At 44.0% G+C, this 22,794-nt stretch overlaps 1 long non-coding RNA gene across 1 annotated transcript; it reads right to left on the bottom strand.

Moving 5' to 3' along the window:
* Positions 1-5,461: 5,461 nt before the first annotated feature.
* Positions 5,462-19,108, bottom strand: LOC120438458. Its single transcript, XR_005611927.1, has 3 exons — positions 18,985-19,108; positions 18,830-18,882; positions 5,462-5,608 (listed from the first exon to the last, which is right to left on the bottom strand). It is a non-coding gene; the product is annotated as an uncharacterized LOC120438458 (long non-coding RNA).
* Positions 19,109-22,794: the final 3,686 nt, after the last annotated feature.

Genomic DNA, 22,794 nt, shown 5'->3' with positions numbered 1-22,794 from the left:
GCTGTGCTCAGTGGATCTGTGCTCGACAGTGCAACCTAGGCGGAGTAGTCGAACGCAGATCCACTGAGCTCTCAACACAGACAGCAAAGTTGATAAAATAAATTAAAAATGTTGTATTGTTCGATACACATGCGTACCGAACCGAAAGCACTGTATCGAACGGTTCAATATCGATACGAGTATCGTTGCACCCCTAGATGTGTAAGTATATTACAGAAATGGGTCTATTATGGTATGTTATAATGTACACGGTATGAAGTACATTATGAATATTCTATAAGTATGTACAGGCTGTAGTGAGTACAAGCTATGTACAGGCTATGAACAGGATCTAAGTATGAAATAAAAACTATACAGAAATCTGAGATATACAGTTATACAGAAATGTGAATTATGCAAGTTATGAACAGTTGTAGGTAGAGCTGGGCGATATAAGATTTTTTCATATCACGATATGTTTTTTTCATTTCAGGCGATAACGATATATATCACGATATAAGCCAAATAACTATATTTGTAAGATTTAAATGTGCCGTTGCTCACAAGTAAAATGTGAAATAATTAGCAGCTTGTTTTAATTAAAATATTTATTTCCCATAATAAGTTCAACAGGGTAGATGTACTTAAGGAACATGAGACTTCAGTTTCAGATAAAGGCAAATATTGTAAACTACACAAAAGGCAGCCGCTAAAGCGTTTAAGTTTCAAAATAGAACAAACAAAACAGACCACTAAATTGTCAATTCCACTTAGAAACAAAATTTTAATTCTAAAAATAAATCTTAGGTCGTTTTACAGAAGAACAGACAAAATTGACTAACTTTTGTCAATATCAAATAAACTGAGAACTAAAAGGAAATTCTCAGGCTCGTCCACACACACGGGTATTTTTGAAAACGGAGATTTTCCGTTTTCGTTTTAAAAATAATCCCGTCCACACGTAAATGCAGAAATGAAGGAAAACGCTGCTAGGAACATGCCAAAGCAACAGGTGGCGATATATTCCTAACCGTGTAGAAATGTTGGCCAATCGGAAGTCTAGAAGCCTCGGTAGGAAATAGTAAACAAAGATGGGGCATAGAAACAGAACCGAGTCGTATGTGTGGAGGGACAGTAACTATGTGTGTATATGTAAGCATTTAAACACTGCAGAGAGTACAATTAACAGTAACAGTATTGTAGAAATTCATTTCACCGAAACAATAACGTGGCGCACAGTGTGGCGTCAAAAAGGCGCACACCTTTGACGCTGCGTTTTCTCCGTTTTCTTGTCCACACGTAAATGCAAAACGGAGTTTTCGAAAAATATCCACCCTGGCAGGCGTTTTAGAAATCTCCGTTTTCAGTGACCGAAAACGCCGTTTACGTGTGGACGAAAGGTGCAAACGCATAGAAAAATCTGCGTTTTCAAAAATACCCGGGTACGTGTGGACGTAGCATCAATCTCTCCTTGTTGTATAGCTTAGCTTTTCAAACAGTTTTAACAGTTACTTTAGTCTGACAAAAGCCGAATGACCAATTAGCGCTTTCAGTCAGAGATTGAGCATGCACCGCTTTATTGTATATCCAGACTTGCTTTCGGCACAATTTACAGTGCGCGCTACTCTGTTTTTGTCAGACTTGAAATAGCGAAATACCTTCACACCACGGAACTTCTGTGGCCCTTCCGTTTGACAATCTCTCCAGCATTGGAACCATCATCTGTTTTTTCGTAACCCTTCGCTCACGCTCTCGGTTGATTTTTCTGTAGTCGGCAAACTCATTTCCTTCATTACCTGGGCGGCCCGGCTGCAAAACAAATACACATGTGCGCCTTTGGCGCTTGTGCTGTACGTAACAAGTCATGTGACGTGACGCTGCGGCTGTGATTGGTTCGGCTCTGCGCTACTTAATTTGGATTGGCTGTTCTTTTTTTTTTTTTTTAAGAGGACAAGAGAGATGAGGTCTATCGCAATAGTTTAATTTTTCTATCGAGAAAAAGTTATTTCGCAATACATATCGTTATCGTTTTATCGCCCAGCTCTAGTTGTAGGATTAAAAATTATTCTATTGTACAGAATGATTATTTACACAGAACTATACAGTAGTGCAGGTAAGATAAGTGAGATATGTGGATAATTCCTACAGAGGCTATATAAAGTGCTAGTGGTTGTGAGTGGTGGTTCAGTCCATGTTATTATTGTGTGTATGAGGGTACAGTTGTCCATTGTGTGTGTAGGTGGTTGTGGGTGTGTGTATGTTCAGTCCATGAGTTTAACGTGGGTCAGATGTCAGGAGGCAGAGTTCAGGAGTCTGACAGCTGTGGGGAAGAAGCTGTTCCGGTACCTGGTGGTCTTAGTCCGGAGGCTCCTGTAGCGCCTCCCAGAGGGCAGGAGGCTGAAGAGTCCATGTGATGGGTGACTGGGGTCTCTGATGATTTTCCCAGCCCTTTTCAGACACCGCTTCCTGTAGATGTCATTTATGGCAGGAAGTGGTGCTCCGGCAATGCGCTGGGCAGTTTTCACGACCCTCTGCAACGCCTTCCGATCAGAGGCAGAGCAGTTCCTGTACCAGACTGTTATACAGTTGGTCAGGATGCTCTCGATGGTGCAGCGATAGAAGTTCACCAGGATATCTGAGGACAGGTGGTTCTTCCTCAGAGTCCTCAAGAAGAAGAGGCGCTGGTGAGCCTTCTTGACCAGCCTGGAGCAGTTGGTCGTCCAGATGAGATCCTCGGAGATGTGGACTCCCAGGAACTTGAAGCTGCTCACACGCTCCACAGCTGTCCCCTTAATGTGGATGGGTGGATGTGGGTCAGCATTCCTCCTGTAGTCCACGATGAGCTCCTTAGTCTTCTCGGTGTTCAGTGTATAGTGTTCATTTCAGTTTGTCTCCACATCGGGTGAGTGCTGAGTATTTGCATATGTGTGCATGAGGGTGGGAATGCACATTTGTGTCTGTGTGTGTCTGTTTGTCTGTGTCTATATGTCAGGTCGGGTCTTAGACTCGACGTCTGTGGGAACATCTCAGGCCCTCTGAAGTATGGATGCCTATCTCCCCACACCACACTCCCGGTGATGCCGGGAGACGTAGGTGTATTGGTGGTTCTTGGTGGTGAGCGTTCAAGTATAGCAGCAGCCACCAGCTCACTCCCAGTGGCTGCTGCAGGGCCTGGCAGTGGTGGTTCAGTCGGGTGCATTCCGGGGGGGTGGGGCCCTCTGGCATCCGGGCCTGGGGCTCGCTTCACTCTGGCAGAGCTGGCTGCCGGCAGATCCCCGCGGGCTCATCACTGCAGCCCCCTCTGGCTTCTGCTCCATGACTGCTGGGTGACCCCTCATCTGTGGCTCTCCTCAGCTCTTCCCAGGAGGGTGGCACAGTTACCACTCTATTGGTCCTTCTTGGGCTCTCACACTCTGGCTGTCTGGAGCCTAGATCTCATCCACGCCAGCATCATGGCCTGTGGGACCAGGCCATGGCTCTTCACACCCTTTAGCAGATCATTAAATCGAAAAACATTTTTCGATTCGAGAAGCCAACTGAATATTGATTGATTGATCATACGTTATTCGTCCCGAGGGAAATTGGGTTAAGGCTGCCATCCGTGCCAGCGCCGTCTTACCCTTCCGACCATACATACATTACACAAACATCACATGGGGAAGACAAGTTGGAGAGGTATAACATTGAAAAACCACAACATGAGGAAAGATGAGGAGAAAAAAACCTAAAACAGTAACATTATAACAGAGATACTGAACACATTACGATAAAATCACCTTAAGGATCATTTTAATGCTATACAATCCTACACAAAAACACTATAAACCCACACTGGGATATTTTATATATGAGGATCACCATAATATATGGTTATAAAGATTATGCTGACTGCCTGTTGTAAGATTTAATAGTTAGGATTTATGTCCGATGTTTGACCGTGTCTTGACCTATTATGATAAGCCAAAGCAAAGGGTCGCCAGAGTCCCTAGTGACCCTTGCCAGGACCTTGGCCGGTATACGAGCCTGCAGTTGCTGTTTTGACTGGAGGACAGGTGGGAAAGTTACTGAGCATCAGGGGGCGGGGTTTTTGGTCCCTATATATTGGAGTACCAGAGGACACCCCAATGCTTTTTTTCCTTCTTCTTATTTCTGTCTGTCTCTGTGTTCCTTTGCTGTTTGTGCTAAAGGCTGTACACCCCAGGTGGTTTTGCTTTGTTCGCTTTCTGCTGTGTGTTTTGCTATACTCTGTATGTATGTTCTTGCTGTTCATATGATGAAGTGAATAAACTCTTTTCCAGAGAATCTTTTTGAGTGCATTGATTTTAATTGGATCTTAAAAGCAGTCCCGCTCCAAAGCTGTGCAGTCTTACAATTCATCACGATTATATTATTACAATTTGTCAGTGAGAGTACAAATACAACTTAATAAGAGGAAACAACATTAGAAATATAATCATCCTCATTTCACCTGCTCCACTGACACTGACACCTTCAATGGACACACCTTCACTTCTTCACGAGTGCGAATATATGGAAACATCTTCTCAGTAAAAGTGTCTCTGAAGGTGTGTATGTGTGTGTTAGTATCAGGATCAGAGAACGACAATTTTCCGCTGTTCCAGTTCAGATTCACTCTGATCCTCTGGAGCTTCTTTTGTACTACAAGAGCAGTGAGAGGAGCTGATGGTGAGTGGGCGTAGTATTTATCTTCACATAATTTTATCTTCCATAATCCAGCACATAACTCTTTGTTCTTCTCCACAGACTTTGCCAACACACCCAGTTCCCACCCTGTACTGTCTCCAACTTCGACATCCCAGCTGTGAGTCCCTGAGTTAAAGCCCTCAGAGCTCAGGACAGAGTAGAACAAATGAATCCTCTCTGGATTATCAGGAAGCTGCTGCCTCTCTCCTCCTCGTCTCACACTGGTCAGATCTTCAGACAGGATGAGTTGTGGATGAGCAGTGTTTGGGTCCAGGATGAGAGGAGTGTAGGAGACCATGTCCTTCATCTTGTTCCAGATGTTGAAGGTCAGGTTGCCCAGGTGTTTGGCCTGGTCTATCAGAGCTCCTGAGGGCAGCTGTGGATCATCCAGCAGGGGGCAGCGCTGGACTCTTTCCACTGCAGCCTTGTAGTTGTGCAGGAATGAGACGTCTTCAGCTTTCAGCTCCTCCTCTGTGGCTCTGACTGTGTCTGAAAGAGCTGCTATCTCTCTGCTCAGAGCCTCCATCTTCTCCTTCATCATCCCACTCTTCTGCTCCTCTTCCTCCCTCAGTGCAGCCAGCCTGGCCTCCTCTTCCTCTGCTAGAAACTGGCGAAGCCTCTTAAACTGCTCCTTAATCTGCCTCTCTGTGTGTCGGGCCTGGACCTTAATGTGTTCTGCTGTTTGATCAAACTTCACTTGAACTTCTTCACAAACCTTTAACTTCTTCTTTAAGGACTCCAGAGTTTCCTGAAGTTCCTTCTTGTGTTGTTGTGCAGCTTCATCGATGGGTCTGAATCTGTGATTGGTGTGTTTTTCTGAGACACAGCAGACGAGACACACTGGCTGCTGATGGTCCAGACAGAAGAGTTTGAGTTTCTCAGAGTGCAGACTGCAGAGAGCCTCTGAAGCTCTCTGATCTCTCTCCTGTAAGAACAAGGAACACATAGTAATATGAGTACATAATTTTTTCCACTTATTTTATTTTTTTTCGCTGAATTGATTTATTTAAATACACTGTAGGGTGTCCCTTACACTACAATGTAGACCCTACAACAAAACAACACAAAAAAACCCAACAGTCATATGACCACATATGAGCAAATGCTTTGGCAACGGTGGGAAGGGAAAACTCCCTTTTAACAGGAAGAAAGCTCCAGCAAAAAGAGGCTCAGAAAAGGGCGGCCATCTGCGATGACCGGTTGGGGTGAAGGGAGAAAGACAGGATAAAAGGCAACTGTGAAAGAGCGCCAGAGATTAATAGAACAAATGATTCAGTGCAGAGAAATGTATAAACACCTTCGAGAAAGGTGACTAAAGAAGAAATACTCAATGCACCATGGGAATCCCCCAGCAGCCTACACCTATTGCAGCATAGCTAAGGGAGGATTCAGGGTCACCTGATCCAGCCCTAAATACATGCTTTAGCAAAAAGTAATCTGAAAACCCAATTTAATTAAAAACTTCCAGATAACATCTTATTTCATAGTGTAATCTTCACATGCTTCATCCGAAGCACACTCTCTGTTGATTCACTCATTGGTCGTGTCCAAATTCATGGGCTGCATCCTCCTGAGGCCGCATTTGTAGACCGATTATGTCACAGCAACGCGCCGAAGGCTGTCCAAATTCGTAGACTCCTCCGAATGCAGCCGACAAATGCGTCCTCCTTTTCCCCGAATTTGAAGGATGGGTTGGGTGTGTCCTTCGTGGCCCACCATATCCCAGAATTCATAGCGCGGCCCAGCCAAACTCCAGTTTCCGGCAATGGCGGCCGCTACTAAGTTTTAAAATTACTTTTATTAATCTTTCTGGGTCACAAAATAAACTTTTGTCATATTTTCAGGCGAGAATGTAGCTGTGTAAACTTCAAATATCTGCTCGGTTTATCAAGGTATTGCATAATTGAGATGAGAGATGAGATGAGATAGCCTTTATTTGTCAGTTGCAGGTCTTTTGCCCGCAACCGAGATGACAGACCTTGCCGACCGTACATACAATACACAAACATCACATTGGGGAGACAGGTCAGGCTAGGTAGCGAGGAAAAAAACATCGAAATGTGTAACACAAAAGGATAATACAGGAATGCACAGATATCAACACATCATAGCACAATAAACACAGACAAGCAACATGGGAAAGAGTTCCAGTGTGTACATCTGATCTGGGACCGCTGCAATCTTCGACTGCGCCTCCAACTGACCCGATGTCCACATCAGAGGGGAGGTAAGCGTTGGAGGTGGCGTTGGATCCGGGGTAGGGAAGGTGATGCGTCGGTGAGTGCTTATCAGTATCAGTATATGTATGTGTGTGCGTGTCCAGAGTTCAGATGAGACAGTGTCCTTCGCCCTGCCAGGCTAAGTAAACAGTCTTCCAGCCAACCCAGGTGGCCTTGCATGGAATGGGAAGGAACAGACTAAACACAGTCGTTATCAGGGTGTTTTGTTCAGCTCCAGCCTTGCAGCTGGCGCCAAAGGGGTATCCGCATAAGTGATGTTATTTTTTTACTTTAGTGCGAACAGCTCATATGAATTTCAAAGCAGTTCTACAGTCCAACACTGGTCTCTCAATCTCCCGTTGGAGAGCCGCGAGCTTCGCCATACTTGCGTTCTGTGATGTTGTCACTTCTTGTGCTCAAGGAGCCAATGTCTGAGAACTCACGGCAGTGTGCCTCCCCGAGATGTCATCCAATTTTGCGCCCAGAGATGTTATTCCGGGCTAGCCCTTCCGAGATGTATCCAGTCTGCAGTCAGAGATCTTATTCTGAGTATTCACAGCAGCCGTAGCCTCTCCAAGATCTTATCCGTGCTGACTCAATGAGCCCATTTTGAGAAACTCACACCTCTCCCATCGTTCCAATCCCAGCGGGCAGCCTTGTGGGGGTTTGAACAGCCGGTTCCGCTTTCTTAATTCTTCGATAAGTCAGGGCCAGTCTGACGTTAATCAGAAGGCTAGACCGTCCAATTTCACAGCCGTTTACTTCCGGCCTACCCAACCTTCTGAGGACCCGGCCCACGTAGACCGCGAAGGCCGGGTCCTCAGGAGGATGCAGCCCATGAATTTGGACACGACCATTAATTATAGTCATAGTATTAACTCACTGTGTCTTTCGGGATTCCCTAGCTTAGCTCGTAGCCAAGTCACTAGCAGCATGGCCTCTTCACCTGTCCCTCACACATTTTCCTGTTCAATGTGTCAGATATTTAGTTACTCCTCAGCCTTCTTTAGTGATAACAATGCTTGTAATAAATGCAGCATATTTGCAACTCTGGAGATCAGAATGACTGAATTGGAGACTCTGCTTCAAACCCAGGAAAAACCTATAGCTTGCCAGGCCATTGTAGCCAGTGCAGGCGATGATAACAGCTGCTTGGCAGCTTGTCCCGAGGAGCCCGGAAAACAGCTGGATGATGGTGAGCAGCAAGAATAATCCTAAACAGAAGCTCCGGTAAACTACCAAAACATTCATGTGTCTAACCGTTTTTCCCGACTCGGTGACACACCAGCCGGGGGTCAAATTCTGGTAATTGGCGACTCTGTTCTCAGACATGTGAAGCTAGAGACACCGGCAACCATAGTCAATTGTCTTCCAGGGGCCAGAGCAGGCGACATTGAGGGAAATTTAAAACTGCTGGCTAAGGGTAAACATAAACATAGCATAAACGTAAATTCAGGGAGCAGTTTTTAGCACAAGCTTATTAATCAACCAAAAATTAGTATTTAATTTAATTCATTTGAAAGCCAAATGCTCAGCCTTATCCACCGTAGCTGCAAAACTAAAAAACAAACAAAAAGTCTTATTTGTGATCATCTATCGTTCACTTGGACTACCATCAGCGACCCCCACAACTAGATCTCACCCACGGTGGAAACATGGTGGTGCAAGAGGAAACAGAAGAGGGGTAAGTGCGGAGTAGACTAACGGCTATTCCACACAAATCCGCTATTCCAATCATTGTATTGTCCAACATGTGCTCACTGGACAACAGACTTACTTCATTCCACTTTGAGGTCAGTGAGGGAGTGTTGTGGCTCTTCATCTTTGTGGAAAGGGTCAAATGGTGGAGTTTCCCCCCAAGGAGTGTTAGGGTTAGGGTAATGACGTCCTGAACTTCACAAGAGATTTTTACGATTTGAGAAAAAATTACTCATAATATATAATCTTCTTCTGGCCTCTGACAATGGACTCATCTCTGTGCTTGTCCTGCTAGACCTCAGTCCAGCGCTCGATACTGTTGAACATAATATTCTATTAGAGTGATTGTTGTAAAGACGTCTCTCCAGAAGTCCTAAACCGCCACTTATAGAAATAATTACTGCTCCAAAACTAAACCTAAAGCCAGCGCAAATACACCCTATGTTGCAGACCTGTTTGATGCCCTAGAATGTAGCAATGCATTGAGATCTCCAAACCCTAAGTTCTTCACTCAAAAAGCAAAGAAATAAATGAACTCAGTACCTTGTAAAATGTCCAGCTCCCGTCAGATTACTCCAGGCAACAGGTTGTCTCCAATTCAAAGTACGCATCAAGCCAAGAACGCAAACTCACCAGATGTGGTTCTGATCTGGCTCTGAGATCTGGCTCTGCCCATTTTATCGAGCATGCATTGATGGCAGTGTTGGGAAGGTTACTTTTAAAATGTATTCCACTACAGAATACTGAATACATGCCCCAAAATGAATTCTGTAACGTATTCCGTTACATTACTCAATGAGAGTAACGTATTCTGAATACTTTGGATTACTTAATATATTATCATGCTGTTTACAACTACGTGAATGTACTATTGCTGTGATTTATTACTGTTACTGAAGGTCCGCGGCTCCGAAACGTAGTAAAGGGACCTCTGGCTAATACGTCGGGTTCCGTGTCAGGCTCGTAGCCAAAAACTAGCTTTACTTTGTTGTCTGGGTCAACTTTGCTTGCAGGAGACAGAGAGAGGCGTTGAAAGGCTTCTCCAACGGAAAACACGAACACAGTGTACAGTTGAGTCTTAATAGCTTACTTACAGCTCGGCTCGTCAGGCACTCTTCTTGGCTGCTGTGGTTATTATTATATTTACATGCTTCCAGCTCCCGTTTTTGCTCCGTGACAGCTCGGACTTTTCCTTTCTCTCCCTCCTCTACCTCACAGACACATAACGGGTATGGTAGTCCATTCTCCCTGCAGCACGGACTACACTGCCCATCAGGCTACATTCTTTAGAGCTATGCCTGTAGCATTCTGTCTATTAGCTTAGCACAACAACAACAACAAAAAGGCGCTCGCTCACCCAGGAAACACGCAGAGAGAGAGCGCGTCACCCTGTAACCATGGCAACCGTAACGCTGCCGCCTGGAACAACAGAACATAGCTGTCAAACAAAACCCAAACAGTCCAGACCCGCGACAATATGAAACAGGGAAGTACCGCCGTGTAATCCATTTATTTCAACAAAGTAACTGTATTCTGAATACCACCTTTTTAAACGGTAACTGTAACGGAATACAGTTACTCATATTTTGTATTCTAAATACGTAACGGCGGTACATGTATTCCGTTACTCCCCAACACTGATTGATGGTGACTTCTGTGGACTTGGTGCAGCTAAATAACCCAGAATGTATTTCTTCCAAAACTCAAAAGTGGCAAGGGCGGAGGAGCTTAATTAAAAACTTTTAAATATTACTCTTTCTTCTTCTTCCTAGCGGTTTATATCCCGCAACGCAGGGTCCGCTATCTTGCATGCCTTCCTCCACTTCTTCCTATCAAGGGCGTCTTCTGGTGTAACATTCACAGCCTTCATATCATCCTTGATTCGGTCCATCCAGCGCTTTTTTGGTCTTCCTTGCGGCCTGTTTCCATCCAGATCTGATTGCTGGGCTGTCTTTGCGATGGAATTTTTATCACTACGGACAACATGGCCGTACTATCGGAGCCTCGCCTCTCGCAGCTTGTCTGTGATCGGTGTCACTCCCCGTTGTTTCCTGACATCTTCGTTCCTCACTCTGTGAAGTCGTGTGAGACCCAAAGGCCACCTCAGCATCTTCATCTCCCTGGTGTGAAGAGATTGTTCATGTTTGGTCGTTGCTGGCCAGCACTCTGACCCGTAGAGTGCCACTGGGCGCACAATCGACTTATAGATTTTCGCCTTAAGATAGATTGGCATTCTCTTGTCACATAAGACTCCACTCACCTGATGCCACTTCATTCACGCTGTGTTGACACGGAGTCTGGCGTCTGGTAGAGTTTCGCAGTCCGAGGTGACAAGGGACCCAAGGTACTTGAATTGGGCAACTTTAGTCAGCGGCTCGCTGTCGATAGTGATGGTACTGTTGGTCTGGGGGCCGCATTCAAGGTACTCAGTCTTCTTGATGTTCAGGCGCATGCCGTTTTCGGAGAGCTGGTCTTTCCATGCTTGTGTTTGGGTTTGCAGGGCTAGGCAGTTTTCTGTTTCTGATAGGCACACATCATCTGCATACAGGAGGCTCCATGGATGTGGTGATTGCAGATCAGCTGTCGCGGTGTTCATACAGAGAGTGAACAGCAGGGGCGAGAGGGCCGAGCCCTGGTGGACGCCAACGGTAATCGGGAAGGCTGGTGATATTCCCGCTGAACATCGGACCTCGCTTGTGACATTACAGTAGACCAGCTGAGTCCATTTCACATAAGCTTCCGGGGCACCATGAGTTCGTAATGATCGCCAAATCAGCTTGTGGGGGACCCTGTCGAATGCCTTTTCCAGATCCAGGAAGACCATGTGCACCATCTTGTTCTTTTCCTGGTGCTTTTCCGTCAGCAAACGGGCCACGTGTATGGCATCTATAGGTCCACAGCCCTTAACAAAGCCGCATTTATTCGGGGTGATTGTGACCAGTTGACGGATCCGATTTTCCAGGACACGTTCGAAGATCTTCATTGCATGGCAGAGTAGAGGAATTGGTCGATAGTTGGTGCACTCTGTAACGTCTCCCTTGCCCTTCCAGATGGGCACTGTGATGCTCGATGTCCAAGCTCGGGGGCCTTTGTCTTCGACCGTGATATGGTTGAAGAGTGCCGCAAGGTATGTTGTACCCTGGTCGCCCATCATCTTCCAGATTTCAGCTGGGATGTCGTCCAGTCCTGTGGCTTTTCCGTTTTTCATTTTCTTCAACGCGTTTTGGACTTCGGCAGTGGTGATTGGTGTGACAGGCCCTGCGACTGGGTCCGCGGGCGGGATAGGCGGATGTGTAAATTCTTCATTGCTGATTCCAGCGAAATTCAATTCAATTCAATTCAATTCAATTTTATTTATATAGCGCCAAATCACAACAAAAGTCGCCTCAAGGCGCTTTATATTGTACAGTAGATAGCACAATAATAAATACAGAGAAAAACCCAACAATCATATGACCCCTATGAGCAAGCACTTTGGCGACAGTGGGAAGGAAAAACTCCCTTTAACAGGAAGAAACCTCCGGCAGAACCAGGCTCAGGGAGGCGGCCATCTGCTGCGACCGGTTGGGGTGAAAGAAGGAAAACAGGATGAAAGACATGCTGGGGAAGAGAGACAGAGATTAATAACAGATATGATTCGATGCAGAGAGGTCTATTAGCACATAGTGAGTGAGAAAGGTGACTGGAAGGAAAAACTCAATGCATCATGGGAATCCCCGGCAGCCTACGTCTATTGCAGCATAACTAAGGGAGGATTCAGGGTCACCTGGTCCAGCCCTAACTATATGCTTTAGCAAAAGGAAAGTTTTAAGCCTAATCTTGAAAGTAGAGATAGTGTCTGTCTCCGAATCCAAACTGGAAGTTGGTTCCACAGAAGAGGGGCCTGAAAACTGAAGGCTCTGCCTCCCATTCTACTTTTAAATACTCTAGGAACAACAAGTAGGCCTGCAGTGCAAGAGCGAAGTGCTCTAATAGGGTGATATGGTACTACAAGGTCATTAAGATAAGATGGGGCCTGATTATTTAAGACCTTGTATGTGAGGAGCAGGATTTTGAATTCAATTCTGGATTTAACAGGAAGCCAATGAAGGGAAGCCAAAACAGGAGAAATATGCTCTCTCTTTCTAGTCCCTGTCAGTACCCTTGCTGCAGCATTTTGGATTAGCTGAAGGCTTTTCAGCGAGTTTTTAGGACATCCTGATAATAAAGAATTACAGTAGTCCAGCCTGGAAGTAATAAATGCATGTACTAGTTTTTCAGCATCACTCTGAGACAGGATATTTCTAATTTTAGAGATGTTTGCGCAAATGGAAGAAAGCAGTCTTACATATTTGTTTAATATGTGCGTTGAAGGACATGTCCTGGTCAAAAATGACTCAAGGTTCCTCACAGCATTACTGGAGGCCAAGGTAATGCCATCCAGAGTAAGAATCTGCTTAGATACCATATTTCTAAGATTTTCAGGGCCGAGTACAATAACCTCAGTTTTATCTGAATTAAGAAGCAGAAAGTTAGCGGCCATCCAGGTCTTTATGTCTTTAAGACATTCCTGCAGTTTAACTAATTGGTCTGTGATACCTGGCTTCATGGATAGATAGAGCTGCGTGTCATCTGCATAGCAGTGAAAATTTATGCTATGTCTTCTAATGATGCTGCCTAAGGAAGCATGTATAATGTAAATAGAATTGGTCCTAGCACTGAACCCTGTGGAACTCCATAATTGACCTTAGTGTGTGAAGAGGACTCTCCATTTACATGTACAAATTGGAGTCTATTAGATAGATATGATACAAACCACTGCAGTGCAGTACCTGTAATACCTACAGCATGTTCTAATCGCTCTAATAGGATATTATGGTCAACAGTATCAAACGCAGCACTGAGGTCTAGCAGGACAAGCACAGAGATGAGTCCACTGTCAGAGGCCATAAGAAGATCATTTGTAACCTTCACTAAAGCTGTTTCTGTGCTGTGCTGAGCTCTGAAACCTGACTGAAACTCTTCAAATAAGCCATTCCTCTGCAGATGATCAGTTAGCTGTTTGACAACTACTCTTTCAAGGATTTTTGATATGAAAGGAAGGTTGGAGATTGGCCTATAATTAGCTAAGACAGCTGGGTCTAGAGATGGCTTTTTAAGTAAAGGTTTAACTACAGCCAGCTTGAAGGCCTGTGGTACATAGCCGATTATTAGAGATAGGTTGATCATATTTAAGATTGAAGCATTAATTAATGGCAGGACTTCTTTGAGCAGTTTTGTAGGAATGGGGTCTAAAAGACACGTTGATGGTTTGGAGGAATTAATTATTGAAGTTAACTCAGAAAGATCAATTGGAGAAAAGAGTCTAACTTAACATTGATGGTACTAAAAGTAGCTGTAGATAATGTTACATCTGTGGGATGATTATTGGTAATTTTTCTCTAATGATAAAAATTTTATTTGTGAAGAAGTTCATGAAGTCATTACTAGTTAACGTTAAAGGCATGGTTGGCTCAGTAGAGCTCTGACTTTTGTCAGCCTGGCTACAGTGCTGAAGAGAAATCTGGGGTTGTTCTTATTTTCTTCAATCAGTGACGAATAGTAAGATGTTCTGGCTTTATGGAGGGCTTTCTTATAAAGCAGCAAACTATTTCTCCAGGCTAAATGATGATCCTCTAAATTTGTGACACGCCATTTCCTCTCCAGCTTACGAGTTATCTGCTTTAGGCTACGTGTTTGAGAATTATACCACGGAGTCAGGGACTTTGGATTTGAGGCCTTAGTTTTCACAGGAGCTACAGTATCCAGAGTCGCACGTAGTGAGGAGGTAAAATTATTAACAAGATAATCGACCTCTGTTGGAGTAGCGTTCAGATAGCTGCTCTGCTCTATGTTGGTACAGGGCATTGAAGATGATAACAGTGGGTGGATTATATTCTTAAACTTAGTTACAGCACTTTCGGAAAGACATCTACTTTGATAAAGTCTACTCTCCACTGCTGTGTAATCAATTATTGTAAATGTAAATGTTATCAGGAAATGATCAGACAGCAGAGGGTTTTCAGGAAACACTGTTACATGTTCAGTTTCTATGCCATATGTTAAAACAAGATCTAGAGTGTGATTAAAGTGGTGGGTGGGTTCTTTTACATTTTGAGAGAAGCCAATTGAGTCTAATAACAGATTAAATGCGATGTTGAGGCTGTCATTTTTAGCATCTACATGGATGTTAAAATCACCCACAATAATTATTTTATCTGAGCTGAGCACTAAATCAGATAAAAAGTCTGAGAAATCAGAGAGAAACTCTGTGTAAGGCCCAGGTGGACGATAGATGATAACAAGTAAGACTGGTTTCTGAGTTTTACAGCTGGGGTGGACGAGGCTAAGCATCAGGCTTTCAAATGAATTAAAAGTCTGTCTTGGTCTTTCGTTAATTAATAGGCTGACCAGCGCTGAAGGATGTTCCGGGGGTCTCGCAGAACCTGCCCGTCGGCTCCCTTGATTTGGACAACATGGTTCGTATCAAAGTCCTGCTTCGCGTGGTGGCGGGCTTTGGCAAGTCGGTAGATGTTATTGGCCCCCTCTTGGGTTTGGAGCTGGTCATAAAGATCTTGGTAGTGTCGTCTTTTTGCGGAGGCCACTGCCCTCTTTGCTGCCGATTTCAGCTAGCGGTATCGGGTGAGATCTTCATGCACTCGCGATCTCCACCAAGTCTTATAGGCCAGCTTCTTCGCTTTTATTGCTTTTTGTACCTCCTCATTCCACCACCAGACCTGTTTCTCAATGTATTTTCTGCCTGGTTTTGTTGAACCAACGGTGTCCTCCGCAATGTTGTGAATGCGCTCCGCCGCTTCAGTCCACATCTTCTCAGCAGGTTGGTCAGTGTTTACTGCAAGTGAGAGGAGCATAGTTGTCAGTTTCTCCTTGTGCTCCTTCGCCTTCCACCATTTGAATCGTTTTGGTCCTGTCCGGCATCTGGGCAGCTTTGGCTTGGCAATCTTCGTATCCATGACAAGTAGACGGTGCTGGGGGGCCACGGATTCATATGGAATTACTTTGGTGTCCATGACCTGTTTGAGGTCTCACCGCCGAACCATCCAATAGTCGATCTGAGTTGCATGTCCGCCGCTGGTGTAGGTGGCTAGGGCCACCGCAAAATCGAGGATACGTATTCCATCGTCATTCCTCACACCGAGGCCTTGTCCCCCATGGCACTGTGGCTAGCCGCCCCTATTCGATCCCACACGGCCGTTCAGATCGCCTCCGATTAGAATGTGTTCATCCGGGGCAATGGTCCGTATTAAATATTACTCTTTCTGGGTCACAAAATAAACTTTTAAGTTATTTTCAGGTGAGAATGTAGCTGTGTAAACAAAAACAGCATGGTAATAAGTAGAGATCAGATTATATTTTAAATATTTGTTCAGTTCTCTTCCAAACCCCAGGAGCTGTCGGTTGGTATTTTTGAGTGTCCACTAAAATAAAAATAAAAACGTTCTAACATGTCACCTGTACATGTACACTGCTATTTATTAATGGAGAGATTTTGCTACTGAGGTTAAACATGATATACAAGTCACTTAGATCACTTCTAAATCTTAATGTTTGGTTTATTTCAGTGTTTCATTTGTTCCTGAGTAAATCGGTTTGGCTGAGATTAAAATTAAGCTTCATAACATATTAATCACGGTTAAATTAAGAGGGGACGGCAGTAAAAACTCTTGACCTGTGACATCATCAAGTACGCTGGTGTTCCAACAGGACTCGTGTACTTAAGAATTGAGAAAGGACCAGAGTGACTATCTAGAGTCCGTCTGTCGTTATGCCATCCGGTAATGATCCTCTGCAGCTTTAAGTTCCACAAAATTAGGGAAACGGCAGTCTACATGCCATAGTATTCCAAGTGAATGGCTGGGTTAGCCTCACTTTAATTCAACCCGGTCTGTAAGTCTGACGTCATTAACTATGTCTGGGCCCAAACTCCACTGCAGGTCCCAAAGTCGAATGATCACTGCACCCTTACTGAGAGTTGAAAAACTGTTCTTTCAGCTTTAATAAAATGATCAGTGTTGCTGCTCTATCAGGTGTAACAATTAAGTTTAACATCCAGGCATCCATGAAAGAATTTATTAAATTTAACGAAGTTAGAAGTTAGCAGAGAGTTAGCTTGCTAGCTTCCATCCAAATATAATATACCAGGTTGTGACTGAGGGATTTCTGAAACAAATTAATACGTACACCTCTGTTATCATTTCTGACATAAATGAAGACAGGAAGGTAAACAGCAATGACGTTTTTAGGGTTTCTGAAGTTTGGCTAGCTGGTATACAATAATGTGCTATGTGACCGCTAGCGACACAGTTATGTTAGCATAATATAAACAGTAAAGCTGGAGGATGAACGCTAATGAATGCAATCGCTTAATACAATCGCATGGCAGGATGCTGTAAACAGATCAAACTTTAGTCACTGAGATAATTCACCCACTATATAAGGTTAGTCATAAATATACTGATGCACTGGCTGAGCATTAGTTAAATCATAAGGTTTTAAAAACTGAGCTTTAAAATGATTAGCAGTAATAAAAACAAAGAGGTTGACAGTGATCACTGACTGTTTTTAGGAGCTTGTTGAGATTAAATAGAACAAGATACAAAACATTAAACCATGTTAAAAACACAACAGTCTTATTAAACACAGAGTAATTTGGGCTTGGAAGCAGGATTCATCACGTCATCACTTAAAGACTGAATATTTCCGCCAGCGGCAGGAAACAAAATGAACAGTCCAGCAGCCTTACGCTGAAACGTAACCGTGTCTTGCCACTAGCTTACCGACACAAACTGTGACTTATCTTTCCGAAAAGTATAGACTCACTTGCTGGAAATTTATGTAAACAAGCTAACTTCTCCAACTGCCCTATATCATCCACACACCAATCCCCTCACTCTGTGCCACCTTCACAGACCATCTCCTCTTAGGAAAGTACAGTTTAGTTATCACCAGCAATTTAACAACAAAAGATAGATAACTTATTTTAAAGAATATAAACATGTTTTTAATCACTTTACATGGATTTTTTAAATCCAGGTTACAAAACATATTCATTTAAAAACTGCAATTTTCATTTTCTCAAGTTATCTTTAATATTAACTTGTGAGCAGTTCTTGTAAGCCAAGTGTCTCACATGTGTACTCATTTCTCGGACACCACCATCTCTTCAATACAGTCTTACTGCTCTATCAGGTGTAACAATTAAGTTTAACATCCAGGCATCCAAGAAAGAATTTATTAAATTTAACGAAGTTAGAAGTTAGCAGAGAGTTAGCTTGCTAGCTTCCATCCAAATATAATATACCAGGTTGTGACTGAGGGATTTCTGAAACAAATTAAGACGTACACCTCTGTTATCATTTCTGACATAAATGAAGACAGGAAGGTAAACAGCAATGACATTTTTAGGGTTACTGAAGTTTGGCTAGCTGGTATACAATGATGTGCTACGTGACCGCTACCGACACAGTTATGTTAGCATAATATAAACAGTAAAGCTGGAGGATGAACGCTAATGAACGCAATTGCTGAATGCAATCGCTTAATACAATTTCATGGCAGGATGCTGTAAACAGATCAAACTTTAGTCAGGAGAACAACTGAGATAATTCACCCACTTTTTAAGGTTAGTCATAAATATACTGATGCACTGGCTAAGCATTAGTTAAATCGTAAGGTATCATAAACACAACAGTCTTATTAAACGCAGAGTAGTTTGGGCTTGGAAGCAGGATTCATCACGTCATCACTTAAAGACTGAATATTTCCGCCAGCGGCAGGAAACAAAAAGAACAGTCAATACAGTCTTTACAGAATTTGTAGCTACATGAAAGAACAATGGAAATGTTACATGGCGTGGCAGACGTGTGGAGTAGGAGAATAGGATGCAACTTTTGATGCGAGTGAGCTTTATTTTGTAAGATGGGTGGAAACAAACAGAAACAGCAAGGCCAGGATAAAGCTTCAACTGGAAAAATCTAACAAAACAAACCTGAAACCAAGAAGAGAAATGCAGGGAGACATGGAGAGAAAACACAGAATGACCAGCAACCATGGAACACAGAAACAGAAACCAAAAGACTAGAAAAAATAAACAATGACAAAATCAAAGTTCAATAATGATACAAAAACTCAAAACACTGGGTCACTGACCCAGGACTATAACAGTGAATACTGAAGACCTCGTGACTTACCTGAAAGCAGAGATCTTCCTCTGATCTGGAAGCCATTGAGTCTGTGAGTGAAACTGAAAACAGCAGACAGGAAATACAATGAGACCTGGCACCCCTCCCCCCTTTACTACCTTTACTAAAACTTCCTTTGTGTTGTGTTTTAATTTCAAACTCACATTCAGTGTGTGGAGCGTCAGCAGCTTGAAGCAGCAGTGTTGGAGTTTTCCACTTTTCTCTCCTGTAGCTGGACTCACTCAGTGGAAGCTGCTAGTTTGGTCTGAGCTCAGTCTGATCGTCTGTGCGTCTCTCTTTACTGAAGAAGAATAACTTCCTGTTTCCTGCTTTGGCACCAGTAGTGGTTTTTGATACGGGCGTTTGCCAAGGGCGGCATCGTGGTGGGGGGGGGCGGCATCACGGGCATCGGCAAAAAAAAGAAAAATTGCTCGTACTCATGCTGGCCCGACGTCAGCCAGCGCATATTGAGATAAGCATAAGATATGCATAAGCATATTGGCATAGGCACCGATCGGTTTTCTATCACCCATTTGAGGCTCCAGTAACAGACTAAACTCCAAACAATACATTATGTTACAGATTTTAATATTAATTAGTCAATTGTTGATTTGTCCTGTTCTCATTGTATGATGTATTATGATGGTTGTTTGGTAGCCGTTTGCATGCAATGCATACTCTCTCTCTCTCTCTCTCTCTCTTCGTGTGTGTGTTTGTTTCTCTGGTGAAACTCAGTATGGTTCCGACAACAGTTTTATGTTAATGTACAATCCTTAATATGTTTTATGTGTGTGTGTGTGTGGTTGGCGGGAGGGGGGGGGGGAGAGACCATAGGGAGTGTTCGCCCAGGGCGCCAAACAGGCTAGGACCGCCACTGTTTGCCGCAGTTGGGTGATGTAAGAATCAGAGCTTTATTCACCTTCATCTTATTCATCTCCGGCTATTGAGATGGAATGTTACCTCTCTGATGGGGAAGGAGCCTGACCTGTTGCATGAGGTGTCCACCTCTAAGCATGGCTTGGGCTCTGGAACCAGTCTCCTAGAGAGGAACTGGACTGTTTCAGTCTGGTTGCTGCACTCAGTGAGAGGCAGTGGGCAAGCATGGGTATTCTTGTACGCCCACGGCCTGCTGCCAGTTTGTTGGGGTTTTTCAACATCGCTCAGAGACATTTCTCATTTTAGAGATTGCGCAAATGCAACACATTCCAAAAAAGTTGGGACATGCAAGTTTAGCATTGGGTCACATCCCCTTTTCTTTTAATTACACATTTTAATCTTTTTGAAACTGAAGAAAGTGTTGCAATTTTACGATTGGAATTTTTGTCTATTCCTGCTGTAAGTAAGACTAGAGCTGTGCATCAGTTTGTGGTCACCATTGTCTGATTTTCCTCTTCACAATGTGCAAAACATTTTCAATGGGAGACAGATCTGGACTGCAGGCAGGCCAGTCAGGGACACAGACTTTGTGTCTGTGAAGCCAGCCTGTTGTAATGGACTACTTGCACAATCCCTTCCGCGTTCTATGTAGTCCTGCCCCAGTGCTTCCGGTATGGTTAAACCATGGCGACTTTCTACAGTCGCTGCCTACAAGAGCTCCCAAAATTGAACATCATTGATGTTCATCGGATTTGCAGAGTGACGACTACCCCTGCCAGCAAATTAGATAAAGGATTTAAATTATATGCTGCATCATATATACAAAAATACGAAGGTAAGAAAACGTAAATTAACCGACAAAGAAACGTTAGCTAACGTCAAATGCAAACACTACGTTACTCCACTATGTCCTTCATTTGATGTTAATTCTCTACATTACATGTTTTTTTAAACGGTGTTTTATGTCGTCCGAAACTATAGTTAGGTATATTTTAAACAGTTAGCTTGAATAGAGCTTAGGTGTACCTGGTGTAGAATCGGATGTCAGTGTCGGAGCCAGCAAAACGCTGTAACCCAAATTCTCGCTGGACACGTAACTCCTGCATTTCCTTCCTCAGAGTCTCCACATCTTTGGACAGGTCTTCTGCAGCTGATGCAGATATGTCCAATGCAGACGGCTCAGGGACTGAGCAGTAGTCATGATCTCTTGTAAGACTGTGCTCTTCTTGATCGTCAGGAGGAACTAGTCCAGGGCGTCGCTCCGTTCTCTCCCAAACACTACACCGCGGTGGTTCAACTTTATAGCCATTCCACTCAAAAAGTGTTGGTACAGCACCTTTAATAAGCCGCCTTCAACCACCAAGGGTTGTTGGCTCTATGAGTTGATCACTGGCAAAGTGTCTGCTGCAGACCCTGGTGTGAGAGGCAATCGTGAAATGATCCCGGCGTATGTTTACCAGCCATTGTCTTCTCAAGTCGGAATAGGTCGGAAAGCCATGAAAACTTAGTATGCCGTTAAATTTGGCTGAAGCCGAACAAAGTGGGACACAGCAATGCTCGGAGTATTTCTTCTCCTGTTTTTGAAAATGTTCTGTTTTAAATACTTTCCTTTTTTTACTCATTCTGAAGTGACATTAGCATAGCTACCGATAGATAAACAAACATACCGGAAACGCCCAAGCGGTAGTATTTGGAAACGGAAATACGTCACATGCCTTAGTGCAAGTAGTCCATTTGTGCATAATGAGGCCTGACATTATCCTGTTGAAATACACATGGAGTTGCTAGGAAAAGACAATGTGTTGATGGGAGCATATGTCGCTCCAAAGTTCCCGTGCAAGTCTGTGGTGCCTTCGCAAATCTCCCATGCCATGGACACTGATGCATGCCCATTTATCACAAAGGTTTGTTTTTGCATCTTTCTTAGGTAACAGGCTGGTCAGGTGGGGGGGGGGGGATAGTACCTTCTGAGGGCTCAAAGGTCACACATATTCAACAGCGGTTTCCTCTCTTGGGCTTCATGCATAGTGAGTTCTCCTGTCTCCCTGATAATCGCATACCTAAATTCTTTGTTATCGTTTTAAGTCCCATACACAGTGGCGTGTCCAGTGGGGTGGCCTGGGGGGGCACAGGCCACCCCCCCAACCAGACTGGCCACCCCAGGTGCCACCCCGAAGCTAAAACAATAAAATTCAATGAAACATCAAATGTACGATTATGTTTTCACAGTGAAGCTCAGATATCCGAGTGTAAGTGAATGCAGCATGGGCTTCTGCACTATGAGCATCACATTAACAAAGGTAGGAGAGCCAAGCACGAAAGATGGCACCGCAGAAAACAATTTTTCGGTGAAGATTAACAGGTTAACATAGCTGGACTGGCCATCGGGCATACCGGGCATTTGCCCGGTCGGCTGATGACTTTTTTTGTTTTTTTTGTAACGGCATGAACAATGAGAGGTGGTGGATTGGCCAGATGCTGGCCGATGTGTAAAAATAACTCAGTTGTTTGGTGGTGGCTGTGGCGGAGCTTCCACGGAGGCCAGCAGGTGGATGAGGGAAGGGGAGGCAGGAGGAGGAGAAACCCGAGGCGGCCGCCAGTCCGAGTGTCAGGTGAACTGAACTTCAGGTAAGAAGTTATGACCTGCAGTCTATCTGGGTCAGATATAAACCAAGTTTAGGTGGAGTTTATTTTCGTTATGCTGACTTTTTACAGTCAGTTACAATAACTCGTACTGCGTGCTAGCTAGCATGACGGAGTTTCTATACATCTGGGTGGGTGCTGTGATGTTACTGATAGTGAACTTTATTTTATTCATAAGGTTAGTTAGTAGAGTTGCCAACGGCTCCTTAAAAAAGGGAATGGTCCCTCATTTAGAGACAATATTACGCGTTTCGTGTTGAGCTGAGAAGGAACACAGTTTGTCCCGGACTTCAGCTAGAATGAAAAAAGACACAAAGCTGGAGTTATTCTGTCATTACGCTGCACAGCTGCCTCTTCTTCTCTCATTCTCTCCCCCTCCCTCTCCTGTTGCTACTTCAATCATGAAACTGATCAATGATCAGCTGATCAGCTTTTCTCTCTTGTTTGTTTATCAC

Source organism: Oreochromis aureus, linkage group 3, assembly GCF_013358895.1.
Source record: "Oreochromis aureus strain Israel breed Guangdong linkage group 3, ZZ_aureus, whole genome shotgun sequence".
Lineage (NCBI taxonomy): Eukaryota > Metazoa > Chordata > Actinopteri > Cichliformes > Cichlidae > Oreochromis > Oreochromis aureus.
The sequence above is the reverse complement of the archived record's forward strand: the minus strand, read 5'-3'. Positions and strand labels throughout refer to the sequence as shown.